The sequence below is a fragment of the Arvicanthis niloticus genome, chromosome 21 (genome assembly GCF_011762505.2).
Source record: "Arvicanthis niloticus isolate mArvNil1 chromosome 21, mArvNil1.pat.X, whole genome shotgun sequence".
NCBI classification, from domain to species: domain Eukaryota; kingdom Metazoa; phylum Chordata; class Mammalia; order Rodentia; family Muridae; genus Arvicanthis; species Arvicanthis niloticus.
The window spans coordinates 1,835,511-1,841,634 of record NC_047678.1 but is presented as its reverse complement, the minus strand read 5'-3'; the positions used below and the strand labels follow the sequence as shown (position 1 = coordinate 1,841,634).

The window sequence follows — 6,124 nt, the reverse complement described above, 5'->3', positions numbered from 1 at the left end:
TTTATGACATAAGTTCTAAGGCAGATTTTAATTGAATCGCACAAAAAAGACAATGTGGGATTTTTATTGTTTTGGGGGAAAACTGGTCTGATGTTGGGCTAGTCTTGTCAGCGGGTCTGGACTGGCACTGAGATGAGCTGTGTCCCTGACTCCACTCACTGTCAGCCCCTGCTCAAGGGCGGCTCTCTCGTTCTCATCCACTTATTCACAGTTTTAAAACAACTGCAGGGGAAAGGGCGGGCCTACAGAACCAGGGTAGCAGCAGCCATCCACCAGACGGGGCGATTGTTCCAGAGTCAACACCATGAGCCACAATTCTCAAGCCTTCTTGCCCACCAATGCCGGACTTCCTCCAAGCTATGAGACAATCAAAGAGGAGTGAGGGGTGACTGAGCTGGGGGAACCTAACAACTCAGCTGTTGTGAGGACCACCGTGATCAACATGTCCAGAGAGGTCTCTGTGCCTGACCATGTGGTCTGGTCCCTGTTCAATACACTCTTCTTCAACGCCTGCTGCCTGGGCTTCATTGCCTACTCTGTGAAGTCCAGGGACAGGAAGATGGTGTGCGATATGATTGGAGCCCAGGCCTATGCCTCCACTGCCAAGTGTCTGAATATCAGCTCCCTGATCTTCAGCATCCTCATGGTCATTATCTGCATCATTATTTTCTCTACCACCTCTGCGGTAGTCTTTCAATTGTTTTCACAAAGAGTGCCACATTCTGGATTCTAGCTGCCCTGTGTTCCACGGTCCACATCTGCCGCCCTCCCCCCCCCCCCACTCCCCCAGGCTGAGTCCCTGACCCTTTACCCTATGTGTATGCAAATGTTACCTTCACTTGTCTGTCCACAGTGGATTCAATAAAGTACTTGGTGTAAACTCTGAAAAAAAAAAAAAAAAAAACCCAAAACCAAAAACATCTGCAGGTTAACAGTGTTGGTGTGCAGATAAAGCCTCCTTGCTTCCATAATGCGTAGATTTATTTTCTGACACATGTCATGGGTCAATTTACACTCGGATGTACTTGTTTTACAGATGACTCAATTTCCAAGCATTCAGAGACACCAAAGAATCAAATAATATTTTTTGGGGGTAGGGGGAGGGATAAACAAGAAAATAATTGGCCTTGAAACTGTAACATATTTTTCTTCTTTAGCAAAGCTATAAGTCAGAAACACTTTTTCTTTTTTTTATAAAAGAAACATTTGTCCTTTCTTATATTCACGTATTTGACAGTGTTTTCAACAGTGTAGAATTATGTAGAAAAACCTAAGCAGTGAAATATGTTTTGCAAAGAACAATGTTTATGCTAAAACAAAGCTTATAACAAGTAACACATTTAATAAAAATTGGCTGGACTGAACGAACCTACAGCTCACAGCTCTCGTGACCCCTCCTGCTGCTGCCTTAAGCTCAGGGCACTGATGCTTTGTCACCCACAAGATTATAACTAGAAGCAGAGGCGGTGGTGGAGCGGAGAGAGCTCTGGAGGTAAAACTCCATCATACTGGGGAAATATAATCTCACCAGTGGGGTCAGATGGTCACCTCTTCCCAAGGCTCTTTGTAACCACGTCATATATTCAGATAGCAATGTCATGTTCTAGCTCTTAGTAAGAAAAGGAAAAAGAATGTCTTGTCCTCTTAAGGTCAACTGCAGCAGAATGACTCCTTCCTTAGGTGAACCTCAAAGGAGAAAATATGTCCTCCCACAGCTTGCAAAATTTCTGTGTAGATCCTAAATACAGCTCATGGCTTAGAAGGAAATGTCACAGTAGGGGCCACAGCAGGCATGCACAGGGAACGTGAGAATTAAGACAGTGCGGAGACAAAAGAGTAGAAACCCACACCCTGGGAATGACAGTCAAAGGAAGCTTAGTTTGTTAAAAAAAAAAATAAATAAAACCCAAAAACTATAAGACGACTTTTTTCTTCTTTCTTTCTGTGAGCAAATAGTTGGGAGAATAAAGCTGGCTTTTCAGTGCAAGCTGATAATCCCTGTTCTTGGGAGGCAGAGACCAGCCAGAGGTACACAGTAAGATTATCTCAGACAACAAAAGTAGCAAGTGAGAGGGATTAAGTTAGTGAACTTGAATCCAGACCCACACCAAGAAAAAAAATATTGATATTCATTTTCTTAATTACATTTTTCTGAGGCAAACGCATTGAAATCCCAAGCAGTAACAAGAAAGGTAAGCTGTGCTGTGTGAGTCCTTGCTTTTTAGAGACAGGCCTACCTTCTGTGGCTTAGCCTGGCCTGGAGCTAGCCTTGTGCTTCAGCCTCCTGGGTGTGGGGATTACAAAGAAACACACCTGGCCTAAGTATGGACCTTTATGTTCAATATTGAAAATTAACCCAGTGAGAAATGAGTGATCTCTCCCCTCATCATGAAGTAGAGCGAACACGTGAAGTTTAGAAGCTTAGAGAGCTGCAGAGAGATATCCATCTTCTGTTCTTGTTATGGCACGTGTACTTCAGGTGTATACCACTCCAACACCTTCAGGGACTTCTATAGAAACCGTGCACTCATAGAGAAAGCGTATATATATGTGCCTAACTCCTAAGGGTATCATAATCATCTGTTTGTGTTTTCTTCCCCACCACCCTCACCCACCTTTCAGTATAGTTCTTTCCAATTCAACAAATAATTCAATAACCTGTATTGTTATTTTAATACTATGTATATGTGTTAATGCATGTATGCACATGTGTGCATTTGGGTGTACCCATGTGTGAGTGTGTGTATACATGTGTGGGTTCAGTGTACAACTTGCAGGACTCTGTTATCGTCTTCCCACCAAGAAGCTTCTTCTTCCCCATGTGGGTTCTGGGGAATCAAACTCAGGTCTTCATGTTTGCACAGCAAATATTTTACAGATTGAGCTATTTCTCTAGCCCTAAAAATCATATATTTGAGATAAGGTCTCCTGTATCCCAGGCTGGCCTGGAACTCACTATTTAGCCTAGGGTGGCATTAACCTTCAAATATCCTTGCCTGTACCTCCTAAATGCTGGGATTTAAGGCATGCAGCACAGGTGTGCGCTTGCATGTGTGTGTGCGTGTGCGTGTTGCTGCATGTTAAGCTACATCCTCAGCCTGTACTTTTTTTTTTTTTTTTTTTTTTTTTTTTTTTAAAGAAGCATCTGGGAACTCATGATTATAGAGACCAACTTTGTCTTAAAATATTTACTGTTTTATAGTTTTACTTTTTTATTGTCTCACTCTACTGAGTGATTCTAACTTCCTGCCTGTATTATACTTAGTTAACACATGGCTTCAAGGGCACTTTCTCCATTACTCCAATACATTCTTGACTTGCTTTGTAGTCCTTAAGATGGGTTACCAAGAGGAAAATATCAGAGACACAAACTTCTCAGATCATTTAGATACATGCTTCTATTCCCAATTATTTGTTTCATTTCCATTAGAAGGTGACTTGCTACCCCATTTTCAGAAAAAAGGTGTGATGGTGTGTATATGCTCAGCTCTGAGATTGGCACTATTAGAATTGTAGCCCTGTTGGAGTAGGTGTGGCTTTGCTGGAGTAGGTGTGGCTTTGTTGGAGTAGGTGTGGCTTTGTTGGAGTAGGTGTGGCTTTGTTGGAGTAGGTGTGTCACTGTGGGTGTGGACTTTAAGACCCCCATCCTAGCTGCCTAGAGGCCAGTATTCTGCTAGCAGTTTTCGGATGAAGATGTAAAACTCTCAGCTTCTCCTGCACCACGCCTGCCTAGATGCTGCCGTGTTCCTACCTTGATGATATTGGACTGAACCTCTGAACCTGTAAGCCAGCTCCAATTACATTTTGTCCTTATAAGAGCTGCCTTGGTCATGGTATCTGTTCACAGCAGTAAAACCCTAACCAAGACAGAAGGAAATAAGATAAATAAAAATACTGAGCTCAAGAAGGCTTGCTCAGCTGTAAGATGAAGGCCAGATTCACACATTCACAAGAGGTCTCCCCAGTTTTCAGTTGAATGTTTGATCTTGTGACCACAGTGCTGATACACAGGCAGGGCTGCAGCAGCTCTCACCCCCCGCCCCCCAACTCCCTTGACAGTTTCCTCTGTAATTCCAAACAGGCAAACCATTTGCTCATGAGCTTTAATAACGGGAGGGGCATCTTTTCCAGTAATTTGTAAACTAACTGCTTCAGGCAGGCCTTTTTAGTTTCCTTTTTGTAATCTTTAAAAAAAATATATGTTGAGGGTCGCACGTTTGGGGGCCACTATGTTGAGAACCTCACTGTTCCACGTTTGGTACTAAGTGCTCTGGTCAAGAGAGAGTGGCAGAAGGGGAAGAGACAAGCCAGAGGGTCTGATCAAGTCTCGTTTATTGTCTCCTCTTATTGTCTTTCTCCCTGCAAGGAAATCCTGGGTATTTATAAGCACAAGCAGGGGAACACAGCTGAAGACACTTTACCATGTGCACCATGCAGCTGGGGTCACTAAGCAGCTAAACAAGATGTGTGGGATAAACAAGATGTTTATCAGGGTGTGCTCAGCTGTTGTAGGCTGTTGAAAAACAAGTCTCTTGTCAGGGTATATGGCTCGAGATGGTTGCAAAGTTGATAGCTGTTTTCTGCTAAAAGTTGGCTCCCAACATATATATATATATATATATATATATATATACACACACACACATATATATGTATATATATATACATATATATATCGTCACTTGTGACTTACCAACACTAAAAGAGAATTAGATCTATAGTATTAGTACACTACTAATAATTACTTAATAATAAATTATATATATATATATATATATATATATATATATATATATATACACACACACACACACACACACACAGCTGCTATTTTGAGACTAACTGGCTTTACACTCCATTGCCTTGAATGACCGTCCTGGTCTTCCTATCGTCAGCTCCTGAGTGTAGGGATTAAAGTTGTGCACCACCACACCCAGCTCTGATGTTCATAACGATATTGTACTTAACATTTGTTGACTGTGTACCTTTGTGCCAACAGTCACCAGTGTTTAAATGCATTATAGCAGAGAAAACCCAAAGTTTCTCTGAGAGCCGGGGAGCAGCAGCATGGCTGGCTGCTTCTTGCCTTCAGCATCGGTGGCCATTTTGTTTCCTCTTCTCAGAATGGTTAGAAGCAAATGTCAGACAGAAATCTTGTTTCATCTGTGAGATTTTTAGAGGGCAAGTACCCTCGGGTATTCATGTGTCTGGGTTTTTTCACTGAATTAAAGCCTATAAACAGAAATAGTGGTTGCAGCATGTAAGAAGTTCAATCAATTGTCCTGCCATGCGAGTCTTCCTCTTGGCCAGTCCCAGCATTGTCCTACCTCCCAATGGCCCTATGCATCCATGCTCCCACGCTGCAGATTCTCATGGTCTGGCTGTGAGTTTGATGTGGATGAAGTCACACAGTGTACTTTTTGAGTCTGGATTCTTTCACAACATTTTGTTTGAGAGATTTTATCTACATGGCCATTGTAACCATGTAAATAAATATCCTCAAACCTACAGGGTATGCGATTTTGTGACTGTCCTAACCTACCTCTTTCTGAGAGTATCCTAGTGCATGACCTTAAGTTCCTTTATTCATCTAATAGAATATACAAATGAGGCTTAGGAGAAAATAATTTGCTAAATTCATGCACAAGTCGTGGTGTTTGAACAGTCAAGCCAGCTTTGCCTGACTCCAGAACCAGAAATATTAATGGCTCTACCTTCATCCAAGCCAAAACTGGTTTTGTTGATTTGTTTGGGTTTATCTAGGTATCTATATAGCATTCTGATATAAATCTATGTGTTCTGTGGAGTTGTGCACTCAGTTCCCAGTTTTTAGATATTTTTTTCTGTGTCCTTGAGAGTCCCTGTACAATTTTGTAATTTTGGTTTCTTTAAAAACCACAGAAGTATTATTAGAATGTGTTTTCATTTTAATCCCATGTGTGGGATATTGAGCTGTTTCAGATCGTCCACAGCAGCTGACTATGATTTGCCTCACACTCTAGCATGGGTGTGATTTTGCCAGCTGCAGATACTTTCTGTGATTGTTTGACATTTGGAATTCTTGGGACTTTTCAGAGGGCATGTAAATGCTAGGGCCCAGGAAGGCTTGAGGAGTGGGTGTTTG

General features: G+C 41.9%; 1 pseudogene; it reads left to right on the top strand.

Moving 5' to 3' along the window:
• Positions 1–232: 232 nt before the first annotated feature.
• On the top strand, positions 233–755 carry LOC117693446 (interferon-induced transmembrane protein 2 pseudogene; annotated as a pseudogene).
• Positions 756–6,124: the final 5,369 nt, after the last annotated feature.